We start from the raw sequence: 15,186 nt of genomic DNA on the forward strand, positions 1-15,186 counted from the left end.
AACCCACTCCAGTATTCTTGCCTGGAGAATCCCATGGACAGAGGAGTCTGGTGGGCTCCAGTCTATGGGGTCACCAAAGAGTTGGACATGACTTAGTGACTAAACAATAACAAGCCCAGTCCTTGGCTTGTGGTTATTTATTCAGTAAACTGCATCACCTTCCATGTCACCTTCCCCATCACTTTTATACTGAACTCTATCTGCTCAGATCTCTTGGCTGGGCCCTGCCCTTCCTGCTTTCCAAGATCTTCTCACCATATGAGGATAGCAACATCCTACCTCTTGCTCATGTTACAACTCTGTGTTCCATTCTAGAATCATTTGGCCTGATCCAATGTGAAATATGTACATTATATGTGTGTATGTATGTACACACACACACACACACACACACACAGAGTGGGACACTGTATTCTAGGAGATACCATCAACATAGGATTAGGAGGGTACTTTGCCAATTTAATGATTTCCTATGCTTGCAGCTAGTACCTACAGGACATGATTTTAGCACCCTTTAATAAAATTATTAGTGCTCATTTATGCATTATGAATATTTACTGCTTAGTAATATACATTTGTATTTTGTGGGTTTGCTTTATTTGTGTGAGAAATATACATATATATATATATATATATATATACACACACACACACACATATAATATACACAGACACACACTCTAAGCTCTCTTTCCTGAATTTGTGTATTTCTACATCTGTTTGACAACATGGTGAACGTCATGGCCAAAAACATGATGACTTGCTTTGGTTAATTTTAATATTGGTTTATTTTCTGTTGTTTGCTACTTCAGATAAATAGGGGAAAAATAAACGATGTTCACTTTTTAAACACAGCTTGCAATGTATTTGTAGCAATTAACTATATCTAATAGTAAATTTGAAATTAGAGGCTACACAAACCATCCTTTTAAATTTAATATGCCAACCATTTTAATTTCATGAATAAATCAAGTAAACATGTTATAATTTTTACACTATGAATCTAGTAAAATGGCTAGGTCTATAAAGGAAATTAAGATATATTACCTTTTATTCTATTTCTACCCAGTTCTTTAAAAATGTAATGTCTCCACAAATTGAGAATTTCCACCAGTGCTGGCTGTTGATCTCTGACATGAGCCTTTTGTTTGGAGAGACTCCTCAGCAATGTCCTGTGTTGGTCGGTGTGGGAGCAAGATTTTAGGAGACACCACAACAGGTCGGGAAGGTACTTGCCGCCTTGCTGAGTGCCTATGCCTATGTCTAGTATCTCCAAGACATAACTTCAGTATTGTTTGTTAAATTATTTGTGTTCATGAATTAATTATGAACACATACTGCTTAGTAATGTCCATTATTTTGTTTTGCAGATTTACTTTGGGTGACGGGGTATATGCTCTAGAAATTGTGCAGAAACAGGTGCTAAATATGCTCTCTTAGCACATCTTTTAAAAGCAGTTATGGCATCTTTAAGGCAGCTTAAATATATATCGGTATAGATGAGTACATAAAATGCATATCTGAAACTTGTATTCATTGTACTGTGTACAGAATTAGAAATATAATGTGCACACATGAAATATAATGTCAAAACCAATGTTATCTCAATAAAAAATAAATTAAAATGAGGTACTTATATGATAATTAAAGATAGAATATATAAAATAATAACAGTAGTTAGACAATTTACCATAGTTTGGGAAAGGTCTTTGTAAAGTTTAACCTGGGATATTCAGCATAAAGTCTTTTTTAGGCAGAAAGCTAGCTGCCAAGGCATTGAGGTAGGAAAGGAACAGACAAAGATGAGAAACCGAAAAAAGGCCACAGTGGCCAGAACATACAGGGAAGAGAGGATAGAAAGAAACAAATTTGAAAGGAGTAAAGAAGTTAGATTATAATAGGCCTTGGTAAGGAATTCATATTTGTAATTGGAAAACATCATGCAAGGGAATTGAAACTTTTTAAGGACAATATTATTGTCCTATCCATAATCTAAAAAGATTACCCTGCTGCTATGTTTAAAAGAGGATTTAAATGAGGGATTTAAAGACCCTTTGCTTCCCTGGTAGCTCAGTTGGTAAAGAATCTGCCTGCAATGCAGAAGACCTGGGTACAATCCCTGGGTTAGCAAGATCCCCTGGAGAAGGAAATGGCAAACCACTCCAGTATTCTTGCCTGGGAAATCCCATGGACAGAGGAGCCTGGCAAACTACAGTCCATGGGGTCACAAGAGTTGGACACAACTTAGTGACTAAACCAGCACCGTGGATCACAGCTTTGTTGTGGTGAAGGGGCTTGCATAACTCAATGAAGTTGTGAGCCATTCCTTGAAAAGCCACCTGAAATGGATGTGTTGTAGTGAAGACCTCTGACAAAACATGGTCCACTGGACAAGGGAATGGCAAAACCACTCCAGTATTCTTACCGTGAGAATGTCATGAAATGTATGAAAAGGCAAAAATATGTGACACCAGAAGATGACTCTGCCCCCCAGGTCAGCAGGTGTCCAATATACTACTGTAGAAGAACAGAGAAATATCTCCAGAAAGAATGAAAAGGCCGGGCCAAAGCAGAAATGACACTCAATTGCAGATGTGTCAGGTGGTGAAAGTGAAGTCCAATGCTGTAAGAGTATCACATGGGAACCTGGAATGTTAGGTCCATGAATCAAGGTAAGAAGCAATCTTTAACAATAAAGATCCATATAGTCAGAGCTATGTTTTTTCAGTAGTCATGCACAGATGTAAGAAATGGACCATAAAAAAAGCTGAACACTAAAGAATTGATACTTTTGAATCGTGGTGCTGGAGAAGACTCTTGAAAGTTCCTTGGACAGCAAAGAGAGTAAACCAGTCAATCCTAAAGGAAATCAACCCTGAATGTTCACTGGAAGGACTGATGCTGAAGCTTAAGCTCCAATACTTTGGCCACCTAATGCGAAGAGCCAACTCACTGGAAAAGACCCTGATTTTGGGAAAGATTGAGGGCAAAGGGAGAAGAGAGCAGCAGAGGATGAGATGGTTAGATAGCACCACTGACTCAATGGAAATGAATATGAGCAAACTCCAGGAGACAGTGGAGGACAGAGGAACCTGACATGCTACAGTCCATGGGTGGCAAAGAGTCAGACATGACTTATCACCTGAACAACAACAAAATATTTAAAGATGAGACTGGTTAGGAGAAAGGTGTAATGTAAGAGTTTGGATTCAAACCATCATAGTGTAGAGAAAACTGAAAAAGCATGAGACATGTTTAGAAGGCAGAAACAATAGGAATTACAGAGTTGGGAGATTGAGGAAGGCACTACATTTGCCAATGTGAGCATCTTGGTGGGTGGTTTTAACAATTACTGAAACCAGGAAATGCCAGAAGAGGATCAGTTTTGTTGGATGAGATCAACAGTTCCTCTTGGAAAATACTGTTTGATTTATCTATGTAGCATGCATTTGGAAATGTCAAGTAGTCTAGTAACTATATGAGTCTAAAGGTCAGGGGAGAACTGTTCAGCAGCAAAGATATTATGAGTTATTACCATCAACAGAAACTGCAGTCTCAGTGCTGCCTACTCCTTGTAGATAAGCCTTCAAAAGTCAAACCTGAAATGTATGAATTTTTCATGTGTTGATTGAGGAAAACTCAGAAGGAATTATGAGTATCACTCCCCAAGATAATCACAATGGATTCCCTTCTGGTGTTATGCTCTCAATAAGCTCTCAAGTTAGAAGTCTACTCCTAATATCCTAATGCTTTCTAAACTAATGGATGTAGAATGAAATAACTAATAGCAAATTCAAAGAAGGTACAACAACTCTGGTAGAAATCTCTATTTATCAGCTACATTGACTTGAGAGTAATATAAAGGCCCACACAATGCTAACTTTAACATAAGCCTAATTTTTAGGTCAATATTTAACTCCTGGATTTAGTCACAAGCCACCAAGGTAATATTACATATTTACATGAAGGAAGTCCTTACCTTTAAACTGTCTTGCCACATGACTTGGAGAAGGCGATGGCACCCCACTCCAGTACTCTTGCCTGGAAAATCCCAGGGACGGAGGAGCCTGGTGGGCTGCAGTCCATGGGGTCGTGAAGAGCCAGACACGACTGAGCGACTTCCCTTTCACTTTTCACTTTCCTGCATTGGAGAAGGAAATGGCAACCCACTCCAGTGTTCTTGCCTGGAGAATCCCAGCAACAGGTGAGCCTGGTGGGCTGCCATCTATGGGGTCGCATAGAGTCAGGCACGACTGAAGTGACTTAGCAGCAGCAGCAGCAGCAGCTGCATGACTAACAGGGAGACCCTGTTACATGAAATCATTATAATATGCTTGAAACATCTGAATTAGTAGTATCACTGTTTTTTATAATTCTTACATCAGTCATCTTTCTATTTTCAGAAACTTATACAGTGTCCCATCAGTGTCAACATCATTGTTGAATGAATGCATAGTTCAGTTCAGTTCAGTCGCTCAGTCGTGTCTGACTCTTTGCGACCCCATGAATCGCAGCACGCCAGGCCTCCCTGTCCATCACCAACTCCCGGAGTTCACCCAGACTTACGTCCATCAAGTCAGTGATGCCATCCAGCCATCAGTACCCTAAATTCGTGAATAGCAAAATTCAGGACATGTAAAACTATCAAGTTAATTAAGAACTTTGTATTGTTGAATCTTTGCTTCTCGTTTTTTATTTTCTTTTTTTATTCTCTCTTGATCTGAATGTAAACTACTTTTCTCATAGAATTTTGCTTTTGTTTCTGCAAAAGCACACTTACTGCTTTCTGTAGGAATAACAGAAAAATTACCCTCTGCATGTTTGTGTTTTTCCCAGTTTTTTTCATGTAATTGAGTTCTAGTTTCATAGTTTTGCAGTTGGAAAAATGCTTGATGATGATTTCATTCTTCTTAAATTTTTAAGACTTGTTTTTGGGCCAAATGTGATTTATCTTGGAGAATGTTCTATTCTGCTGTTTGGGGTGGAATGTTCAGTATCTCTGCTAAGTGATAAAAGTCAGACAGGGAAAGGCAAATACCATATGATATCCCTGATATGTGAAATCCAAAAAACAAAACAAATGAACAAACGAATTAAAACGGAAATAGACTCATAGAGAGAATGAACTGGTGGTTGTGTGAGGGGAGGGAAGGTGGCAAATTAGCAAAGTAGATGAAGGGGATTAAGAGGTATAAACTTTTAGGCACACAATAAATGTCTTGAGGATGTAAAGTACAGCATAGGGAATGTAGTCAATAATACAGTGATAATACAATAATGTAGTCGATGATAACTTTGTATGGTGACTACATTTATTGTGGTGATTACTTTGCAATGTACATAAGTGTCAGATTACTATGTTGTATACCTGAAATGAATATATGTAATGTTGCAAGTCAACCATACCTCAATAAAAATGAAAAGGAGAAAGAAATAACAGAAGAGTTACTATGTGTCAGACTATGCTCTCTAATTACTTGAACTGTTTATATGATTTCTTCTAGAGCTCTTGGGGGTAGTTTCATGATTATCTGCATCTTACTGAGCACAACTCGCATAGATAATAAATATGTAGATATAGGATAGCAATCGGAGAAGGCAATGGCACCCCACTCCAGTACTCTTGCCTGGAAAATCCCATGGATGGAGGAGCCTGGTGGGCTACAGTCCATGGGGTCGCTAAGAGTCAGACACGACTGAGCGACTTCACCTTCACTTTTCACTTTCATGCATTGGAGAAGGAAATGGCAACCCACTCCAGTGTTCTTGCCTGGAGAATCCCAGGGAAGGGGAAGCCTGGTGGGCTGCCCTCTATGGGATCGCACAGAGTCGGACACGACTGAAGCGACTTAGCCGCAGGATAGCAATATGGTCTATTTCTTCTTTTCTATAGGATTCTACAGGGTTTATCTTTTACCTTTAAGCTTTGTTTCGGAGGGGTCACCCCTGTGTCTGTGTTGATTTAATGATCAGCCAATGAGTTTGGCAGATGTGCTCAAAAATCTTGAACTTCCTCTCTTCAATGATCAATCTGTTGTGTGTAACTGGTGAGGGGTCTTCAAAAATCAACCAGTTCCCAAATCTCTGTTTACACTCAATTTCCACTTGGCTGTCTTACGTACAAAGTTTCCTAGACAGTCAGGGATGCATGGAGAGTTTACTTAACTAGTTTACATCACCCAATCAAGTTCCACCTGGTCCCCTGTTCACCCCAACCAGGACCAAATCTCAGACTATCGCAATCTCCTTGGTTTCCTACTGCCTCCACCAATTTCTTCTGCAAGCTCTTGTGTTTTCACATTCTGCTCAAAACTGAGTTCACATCCTCGGATAGCACAGCTGCAAGTTTATGCAGACAGCCCTGAGCTGATAAATAAACACTTCTCACCAACTAAGAGTGCAAGTAGGTAAGGAATACAGCAACTGGCAAAAAGCCTAAAGACTGCCATTTTTCTTCTGTGAAACTACAGCAATTTTTCAAGAAGTGATTCTGTTTCTCTTCTGCCTTTTATCATTTTCCTAATGTCTAGATTTTTTTTTTTTTTTTGAATTCAGTATGGTCGTGTGTGTGTGTGTGTGTGTGTGTAGGATCAACAACCTATCATTCTGCATAAGTGGGAGTCCTACTTTCGGTGTTTACTGTTTTTTAAATACACTAAGGATTCACATAGTATCTTTATATAAATGCTCAAAGTAAAAAGTCCTGTATTAGCATTTTTTTTAAATCTCTTCAAATGAATAAAAATTCTCTCAAGGGAAAAACACTATATGTTTTGATTAACTTAGCAAAAAACAAAATGGATTTGTCATGTTTAAGCCATATTTTTAGTCATCTTTCTAGTCACTGTTATTAAATATAGCTACTAAATTATTATCTACATTGACAGTTTTCCATAGTTGTACAATATTATTCATTCTCTCAGACAATAAGATTTGAACAGAATAAATTCATTCTTACAAAGGTCATAATTTAATGGTTTTGAATTACATGTAATATCATTAATTTTAATTCCACTAATTCTGTATTTATGGCCAAATTAAGACTATCCAGCTATAAAAATGAATTATCAATTTAATAAAGAATATTTTTAATCAGAAAGAAAACATTTTACTTCATAAAAGAACAAATTATTTGAACCTCATGAATACCTTAGCATCTAATTACATATACATCATATGCTAATTATAAATAATCTTTAATGATTCATTAAAGCTGGATTTTAAACTTTTGTGGGTCACAATTTGCTGCCCCAACATATTACCCTTTGAAGCTAAATATGAGAAGCTATTTTGTTATAGACTATACCTACCAGAAAAAATTAGATTTATTGTTAATATTTATGTCACATCGATAATAAAGACAATTACTGAGTTGTCAAAACATTATGTCAACTCTAAGCAAGCTGTTGTTCAAAATTAACTGTCTAGCCTTTGAGGCTGGGTTTGGTTACACATTCTCTGTGTTCCCATGGTATCTGTGCATCTATCTCATAATTCACTCTATCCGCTGAATAACAGTGCCAAACCTAGAAAGCATTCAATAATTATTGAATGAATGAATAAAGCTCTCTAAACATTTTTTCTTCATCTTCAAAATGGCTATAATATCAATCTGAATAATCAGTACAGTTAATCAAGTATCTTGGTGTAGGAAGTAAGAGATATTAATTTTGTCATGCACACTGTGAGCTAGGCCCTGGACTGGGTATAAATTCTCTCTATATCTTCATAATAATCTTATGAATCATCCATTATTATCTTTTTTATATACTGAAAGTTTAAACATTCACTTTTGACACAGAACTAATGCATACTAAAGCCAGATATTCTATTCCATTTGTTAGACTAAAATGCCTATGAACTTTATACAATGCTTCCACTTTAGAAAATCCCATGATGAATCGTTTAGAAAAATCAAGCACTATATAAATATAATTTACTATTACTTGACAAGAATTGTGAAATCCTAAGAAATCTATGAAGATTTACCCTAAATAAATCTGCTGTACAATCATTACTTCCTATTTTGGTAATTTTTCACTAGCTTAACAAAACACTTGGACACTTGAATAAAGTATTTATACATGTTAATAAGGTGCTTTTTGAAATGTGAATTATTAGGTGCATTCATAAATGCCTTCATAATCATAAATAATGTTGACTAAGACATTGATTTAAACCTTGGATAAAGGTGGACCATTACAAATTTGTGGCATCGTCCTTACCTATCAAAATATTTTTTTTTCATGCATTAGATGAAAACAAAAAAGTATGCTTATCATATTTTCAGGAGACAACAAAGAAGGTAGAAAGCAAATAATAAGTGGATGAAGCCAAGATTAGATATGACAGTGAGGGCCTATATTCCTAGGCTACTATGAAGGCAATCAAATGTACACTTATGCTTTAAAGCTCAATAATAGCGAACATAAACTTATGGAAGAAGAAAAAATACTTGGTATGAGTTAATGTGAAAATTAACTGTGACTGTAAATTTACTAATCAGCTAGAGGTGTCAGATGTTTGCTTACAATGGGTAGCCAATAAGAAGAGTTTGAAACAAAGCTGGCCAACTTTACTCTGCACTATACAAAGCAAACTTGGAATATTACATACAATTCAGCATCATTTATATATATTGATAAGCCAGAGTAAATTAAAAGGAAGAATAAAAAATGAGAAATGAAGTTAGAAGAGATCTGAACACATCTCAAATAGGAGTTAAGTATAGAAACTTCCATCTAGCTTAGAAATGGGTCAGATAAAAGGGGAAGCACAAAAGCTATTTTTCAAATACCCAAAGGATTTTCTTTTAAAAGATAGACTTGTCTTACTCTTTTGTGGCTACAAAGAGCAGAACTAGAAAAAGTGGAAATACGAGAAGCAGCTTTTGAATTAACCTAAGAAGAACAATGGTCTTGGAGTACAGAATAAAGCAGGGCAAAGTCTAAGAGAATACCAAGAGAATGCACTGGTCATAGCAAACACCCTCTTCCAACAACACAAGAGACTCTACACATGGACATCACCAGATGGTCAACACAAAAATCAGACTGATTATATTCTTTTCAGCCAAAGATGGAGAAGATCTATACAGTCAGCAAAAACAAGACCAGGAGCTGACTGTGGCTCAGATCATGCAATTCTTATTACCAAATTCAGACTGAGATTGAAGAAAGTGGGGAAAACCACTAGACCATTCATGTATGACCTAAATCAAATCTCTTATGACTATAGAGTGGAAGTGAGAAATAGATTTAAGGTACTAGATCTGATAGACAGAATGCCTGATGAACTATGGATGGAGGTTTGTGACATTGTACAGGAGACAGGAATAAAAACCATCTCCAAGAAAAAGAAATGCAAAAAAGCAAAATGGCTATCTGAGGAGGCCTTGCAAATAGCTATGAAAAGAAGAGAAGCAAAATCAAAAGAGAAAAGGAAAGATATACCCATTTGAATGCAGAGTTCCAAAGAATAGCAAGGAGAGATCCAAAAGCCTTCCTCAGTGATCAATGCAAAGAAATAGAGGAAAACAATAAAATGGGAAAGATTAGAGATCTCTTCAAGAAAATTAGGGGTATCAAGGGAACATTTCATGCAAAGATGGGCTCAATAAATGACAGAAATGGTACAGACCTAACAGAAGCAGAAGATATTAAGAAGAGATGGCAAGAATACACAGAAGAACTGTACAAGAGAGATTTTCATGACACAGATAATCACAATGGTGTGATCACTCACAGTCACCTAGATTAGACATCCTGGAATGTGAAGTCAAGTGTGCATTAGGAAGCATCACTACAAACAAAGCTAGTGGAGGTGATTGAATTCCAGTTGAGCTATTTCAAATACTAAAAGATAGTGCTGTGAAAGTGCTGCACTCAATATGTCAGCAAATTTGGAAAACTCAGCAGTAGGCACAGGACTGGAAAATGCCAGTTTTCATTCCAACCCCAAGGAAAGGCAATGCCAAAGAATGTTCAAACTACTGCACAATTGCACTCATCTCAAATGCTAGTAACGGAGAAGGCAATGGCACCCCACTGCAGTACTCTTGCCTGGAAAATCCCATGGACAGAGGAGCCTGGTAGGGTGCAGTCCATGGGGTCGTGAAGAGTTGGACACGACTGAGCAATTTCACTTTCACTTTTCACTTTCATGCATTGGAGAAGGAAATGGCAACCCACTCCAGTGTTCTTGTCTGGAGAATCCCAGGGACAGGGGAGCCTGGTGGGCTGCTGTCTATGGGGTCACACAGAGTCGGACAGGACTGAAGCAACTTAGCAGCAGCAACAGCACATGCTAGTAAAGTAATGCTCAAAATTCTCCAAGCGGGCTTCAGTGATACATGAACCATGAACTTCCAGATGTTCAAGCTGGTTTTAGAAAAGGCAAAGGAACCAGAGATCAAATTGCCAACATCCACTAGATCATTGAAAAAGCCATAGAATTCCAGAAAAACATCTGCTTTATTGACTATGCCAAAGCCTTTGACTGTGTGGATCACAATAAACTGTGGAAAATTCTGTAAGAGATTGGAATACCAGACTACCTGACCTGCCTCTTGAGAAACCTGTATGCAGGTCAGGAAGCACAGTTAGAACTGGACATGGAACAACAGACTCTTCCAAATAGGAAAAAGAGTACATCAAGGCTGTATATTGTCACCCTGCTTATTTAACTTATATGCAGAGTACATCATGAGAAATGCTGGACTGGAAGAAGCACAAGCTGGAATCAAGATTCCCAGAAGAAATATCAATCACCTCAGCTATGCAGATGACACCACCCTTATGGCAAAAAGTGAAGAAGAACTAAAGAGCCTCTTGATGAAAGTGAAAGAGGAGAGTGAAAAAGTTGGCTTAAAGCTCAACATTCAGAAAACAAAGATCATGGCATCTGATCCCATCACTTCATTGCCAGTAGATGGAGAAACAGTGGAAACAGTGTCAGACTTTCTTTTTGGGGGCTCCAAAATCACTGCAGATGGTGATTGCAGCCATGAAATTAAAAGATGCTTATTTTTGGAAGGAAAGCTATGACCAACCTAGACAGCATATTAAAAAGCAGAGACATATTTGTCAACAAAGGTCCGTCTGGTCAAGGCTATGGTTTTTCCAGTAGTCATGTATGGATGTGAGAGTTGGACTGTGAAGAAAGCTGAACACTGAAGAATTGTTGCTTTTGAACTGTGGTGTTGGAGAAGACTCTTGAGAGTCCCTTGGACTGCAAGGAGATCCAACCAGTCTATCCTAATGGAAATCAGTTCTGAATATTCATTGGAAGGACTGATGCTGAAGCTGAAACTCCAATACTTTGGCCACCTGATGTGAAGAACTGACTCATTAGAAAAGACCCTGAGGCTGGCAAGATTGAAGGCTAGAGGAGAAAGGGACAACAGAGGATGAGATGATTGGATGGCATCATCAACTCAATGGACATGGGTTAGTTTAGACTCCGGGAGTTGGTGATGGACAGGAAGGCCTGACGTACTGTGGTTCATGGGGTCACAAAGAGTCAAATACAACTGAGCGACTGAACTGAACTGAAGAAGAATAAGGGCTTCTTATATGGGTTTCCCTGGTGGCTCAGTTGGTAAGGAGACTCAATGCATCAGACTCAAGAGACACGTGTTTGATCCCTGGATCGGGAAGATTCCCCTGGAGAAAGAAATGGGAATCCATTCTAGTACTCTTGCCTAGGAAATCCCGTGGATGGAGGAGCCTGGCAGGCTACAGTCCATGAGGTCACAAGAGTCAGATAGGACTTAGCCACTAAACCACCAATCACCAAGAAGAATAAGAGGCAATGTTCTCTGGTAGCTCAGATGGTAATACTCTATCTTCAATACAGAAGATCAGAGTTTGATTCCTGGGTCAAGAAGAACCCCTGGATAATGGAATGGCTACCCACTCCAGCATTCATGCCTGGAGAATTCCATGGCAGAGTACCCTGGCAGGCTACAGTCCATGGGTTCACAAGAGTCAGACACAATTGAGTAATGAACACACGCAAACACAGAGCTGAGAAAGCATAGGATGTGTTGCCTTTGGAGACAGCACCCTCTCTGTCATATCTCAGCAGAATGAATGTATGTGGCAGGCAAGGGAGAGTTGGAATCCTAAATATATTTTATTGGCTTTTTAAAAATGGTAAGTAGTAATAATGGCAATGATAATGAGTTGCCCCCAACTGTATTTAGAACGATTCCAGTCTTCTATTTTTTGAAATCTATGCAGATATAAAAAGCAGAGACATCACTTTGCCAACAAAGGTCCATCTAGTCAAAGCTATGGTTTTTCAGTAGTCATGTGTGGATGTGAGAGTTGGACTATAAAGAAGGCTGAGAACTGAAAAATCAATGATTTTGAAATGTGTTGTTGGAGAAGACTCTTTAGAGTTCCTTGGACAGCAAGGAGATCAAACCAGTCAATAATAAAGGAAATCAACCTGAATAGACATTGGAAGGACTGATGCTGAAGCTGAGGCTCCAATATTTTGGCCACCTGTTGTGAAGAGCTGACTCACTGGAAAAGATCCTGATGCCAGGAAAGATTGAGGGCAGGAGGAGAAGGGGACAACAGAGAATGAAATGGTTGGATAGCATTACTGACTCAATGGACATGAGTTTGAGCAAACTCAGAGATGGTGAAGGACAGGGAAGCCTGGCATGCTGCAGTCCATGAAGTTGCAAAGAGTCAGCCATTACTGAGCAATTGAACAACAATGCAAATTATTTCCATAAATATATAATTAGAGATATGTGAAGAACATGCTCGAGTCTGTTATGTCATGAAAACCTTCTCTCCTAGATCTTTATCTAACTTGATATCACTCCTTCTCATCTAGGTCAAGCTTCTTGAAAGTAGTTTTATCTCACTGACTCTAGACATCCATTTGCTGCTCATCCCCTTGAATTCTGGCTTCTGTCTCATCAACACATTGAAACTACTAGAAAATGAATCTAATTTCTAAATGAATACATTTCAGTTTTTGTGGTATTTGACCTAACTATTGATTTTGGAATTACTAACCACTTGTTCCTAAAAATGACTGACTCCCTTGGATTCTCTGAGACTAAAATGACCCTTTCCATTGAAATCCCTCCTGGCTGAACTCAAGAACCAGATAGATTCTGGTGGTGAAGAATAATTTTTTATCTTTTACCTATACTCCTCTGACCCCTAGTCCTTAATTTTTTCATGCTTTCACCCATATATTTCTATTTCCATTTTCCAGTTTTTTCCCTTACTCTTCTGTTACTTTCAAGACTTCACCTATTTCTTTGGTTTCAAATATATCATCTACAAAATCATAATTCCCCAAACTATATTCCTAGTATTGGGCAGCCTACTGAGGTCCTGTCTTATGCATATTACTCACTGCTCACTTGACCCATGAGATATCCCCAGGAACTTCAAACTCAGCTTGCCCAAAATTGAACACATTTACCTCTCTCCCTCAAATGTTGTATTTACTTCTTACTCATGGGTCTGAACATCAATCCAGTTACCCAAATCATAAAACTGATTGTCATTCTAGATACATCTCTTTGCCTCAAATCCAACAAATGACTGAATTTTGCTCAGTATAACAGAACCAGATATGGAACAATGGACTGGTTCAAAATCGGGAAAGGAGTACATCAGGGCTGTGTATTATCACCTTGCTTATTTAAGTTATATGCAGAGTACATCATGTGAAATGCCGGGCTGGATGAAGCACAAGCTGGAATCAAGATTGCTGGGAGAAATACCAAGATCTCAGATATGCAGATGATCCCACCATAATGGCAGAAAGCAAAGAGGAACTAAAGAATTTTTTGATGAAAGTGAAAGAGGAGAGGGAAAAAGCTGGATTAAGACTCAATATTCAAAAAACTAAGATCATGGCATCCAGTCCTATCACTTCATGGCAAATAGACAGGGAAACAATGGAAACAGTGACAGACTTTCTTTTCTTGAACTCCAAAATCACTGCAGACAGTAACTGCAGCCATGAAATTAAAAGACACTGGCTTCTTGGAATAAAAGCTATAAAAAACCTAGACATCATGTTAAAAACCAGAGATATCTCTTTGCTGACAAATATCTGTCTAGTCAAAGCTATGAGTTTTCCAGTAGTCATGTACGGATGTGAGAGTTGGATCTTCTTTATAGAAGGTTAAGCACCAAAGAACTGATGCTTTCAAACTGCAGTGCTGGAGAAGAATCTTGAGAGTCCCTTGGACTCCAAGGAAATCCAGCCAGTCCATCCTAAAGGAGATCAGTCCTGAATATTCATTGGGAGGACTGATGCTAAAGCGAAACTCCAATACTGCCTAGAAATCTTAACCAACACTTGTTTAATGCCACACATCCCATCAAAACAGATTCTATTTTTTCTATCTAGAGAAAGTTTCCTAAGGTCCTCAAGTTGGAAAAAGTAATTTCCTCTGTCTCCTGTTTACATGGTTCTGACTTCTAGTACAGAACATCTGACTTTCAGTATGTGTTTACCTGAATACCTGTCTCACAGGATGGTGATCTCCTTGAAGACAAGACCAGTTTTTAGTCAAATTACATTTTCATTACCTGAAATAGTGATAATAAAGTAAAAGTTAGGGATGCAATAATGTGTCACTTTCTTGAGCTGACACTTAGATCCTTTGATCTATCCAAAGTCCAACTCTTTTTCATAGCTTTTGTAAAAATTAAGTTCCAGTATCTCATACAGTGGCCACAGGACTGGAAAAGGTCAGTTTTCATTCCAATCCCAAAGAAAGGCAATGCCAAAGAATGCACAAACTACTGCACAACTACTTTACGCTAGTAAAGTAATGCTCAAAATTCTCCAAGCCAGGCTTCAGCAATACGTGAACTGTGAACTTCCTGATGTTCAAGCTGGTTTTAGAAAAGGCAGAGGAGCCAGAGATCAAATTGCCAACATCTGCTGGATCATTGAAAAAGCAAGAGACTTCCAGAAAAAACATCTATTTCTGCTTTATTGACTATGCCAAAGCCTTTGACTGTGTGGATCACAATAAACTGTGGACAATTCTGAAAGAGATGAGAATACCAGACCACCTGACCTGCCTCTTGAGACATCTGTATGCAGGTCAGGAAGCAACAGTTAGAACTGGACATGAAACAACACACTGGTTCCAAATAGGAAAAGGAGTATGTCAAGGCTGTATATTGTCAC

The 15,186-nt window shown here is 38.3% G+C and overlaps 1 pseudogene; it reads left to right on the plus strand.

The window, feature by feature from the left end:
- The first annotated feature begins 1,167 nt into the window (after nucleotides 1–1,167).
- The window catches only part of LOC113897923, a 155,822-nt pseudogene continuing 141,803 nt past the window's right edge, over nucleotides 1,168–15,186 (plus strand).

This window comes from Bos indicus x Bos taurus, chromosome 8, assembly GCF_003369695.1.
Source record: "Bos indicus x Bos taurus breed Angus x Brahman F1 hybrid chromosome 8, Bos_hybrid_MaternalHap_v2.0, whole genome shotgun sequence".
NCBI lineage: Eukaryota > Metazoa > Chordata > Mammalia > Artiodactyla > Bovidae > Bos > Bos indicus x Bos taurus.